Source organism: Pristiophorus japonicus, chromosome 10 (genome assembly GCF_044704955.1).
Source record: "Pristiophorus japonicus isolate sPriJap1 chromosome 10, sPriJap1.hap1, whole genome shotgun sequence".
NCBI classification, from domain to species: domain Eukaryota; kingdom Metazoa; phylum Chordata; class Chondrichthyes; family Pristiophoridae; genus Pristiophorus; species Pristiophorus japonicus.
The window spans coordinates 124,397,447-124,399,533 of record NC_091986.1 but is presented as its reverse complement, the minus strand read 5'-3'; positions in this window follow the sequence as shown (position 1 = coordinate 124,399,533).

Genomic DNA, 2,087 nt, shown 5'->3' with positions numbered 1-2,087 from the left:
CTTTAATTTTGTACACCAATCTCTTGTGTGGGACCTTGTCAAAAGCCTTTTGAAAGTCGAAATACACCACATCCACTGGTTCTCCCTTGTCCACTCTACTAGTTGTATCCTCAAAAACAGATGAATCCCATGGCCATTCACCTCCACACACCCTAGTCTCTGAATTAACTGTGTCACTCTCCATCTTAATAAAGAATTCTACCATATTATGGTCACTCTTCCCCAAGGGGCCTCGCACAACAAGATTGCTAATTAGTCCTTTCTCATTACACATCACCCAGTCTAGGATGGCCAGCCCTCTAGTTGGCTCCTCGACATATTGGCCCAGAAAACCATCCCTAATACACTCCAGAAAATCCTCCTCCACTGTACTGCTACCAGTTTGGTTAGCCCAATCTATATGTAGATTAAAGTCGCCCATGATAACTGTTGTACCCTTATTGCCTACATCCCTAATTTCTTGTTTGATGCTGTCTCCAACCTGACTACTACTGTTTGCTGGTCTGTACACAATTTCCACTCGCATTTTCTGCCCTTTGGTCTTCTGCAGCTCCACCCATACAGATTCCACATCATCCATGTCCTTCCTTACTATTGCATTAATTTCCTCTTTAACCAGCAACGCTACCCCACCTCCTTTTCGTTCCTGAATATTGAATACCCCTGGATGTTGAGTTCCCAGCCTTGATCACCCTGGAGCCATGTCTCCGTGATGCCGATTATATCATATTTATTAATTGCTGCCTGTGCAGTTAATTCGCCCACCTTATTTCGAATACTCCTCACATTGAGGCACAGAGCCTTCAGGCTTGTCTTTTTAACATACTTTGTCCTTTTAGAATTTTGCTGCAATGTGGCCCTTTTTGATTTTTGCCTTGGGTTTCTCTGCCCTCCACTTTTACTTTTCTTCTTTCTATCTGTTGCTTCTGCCCCCATTCTACTTCCCTCTGTCTCCCTGCATAGGTTACCATCCCCCTACCATCTTAGTTTAGCCCCTCCCCAACAGCACTAGCAAACACTCCCTCTCATATGACAAGGTGACTATTTTCTGCATAGAAAACCGCTTAGTCACTACCAAAAACAAGTTGTCAAATTTTGCAATTCGAAACAAAATCTCTTTTATGTTGATATTTCTAATTTCTTATTTAGTTCAGCTAACTGTAGCAAGTAGTCTGGCCATATGGCTTTGATGAAACAGGCTACTTAAGCTTTGTTAGCTTTCTTATAATTTGCACACAACATACAAATTTGATTGATTGATTTATTTACCCTCCTAAATTTATTCTAAATAAATACAAATAATCTGTTGCTCCAATAGAGCTAATGAGGCATCCAAAACAAATGATGGCCATGCACGTTTTAGTAGAATCAGCTATTCAGAATTATATTTTGGTTATGCAGATAAAATAAAAACAAATTAGTTCAAAGTATTGAAGGAATATTTGATCCATTAAATACACTCCACTTCCAATATCACAGGATTCCGGGGCTCAGCAGGATGAACATCAGAACAAGATACTCACAGACCTGCAGTTGTTGTTGGTCATGGGGAAGACCCACCACTATCCTCCTAGGGCAGTTAGGATGGACAATAAATGCAGGCTTGCCAGCATTGCCCACGTACAGAGAACAAATATAAAACAATTCCATAAACCAATATAAGCTGCAAATGGAGCCATATTATTGTGCTGAGATGGGGGAAATGTATAACCTGGATGAAAGCCAGAGTTTCCCTTTAACTATGAATATAGAATACAGTAAATAGGAATTGACTATCTTTTCTGATTTGTTCCATCACCAGACGAAATAGTCTTTCCCTATTTACTGAATGAAAGTGTTTCATCATTTTACACATCTCTATAAAATCTCTTCTCTGCTCCAATGCAGTATCCCAAATCTTTGCTCATAGCTATGCTGTTCTATCACTGATACCATCCTGGCAAATCCATGCCACACACCCTATAGATTTAATGGAGTAGAGTTTCTGCTTTGAGCATAATTACAAATATAAAATCTTCCATGCACCAGTGCATTTGAGCAACATATTAGAACGCAATTGTTTATTTTTTTCTTTCCATTAAAAATGA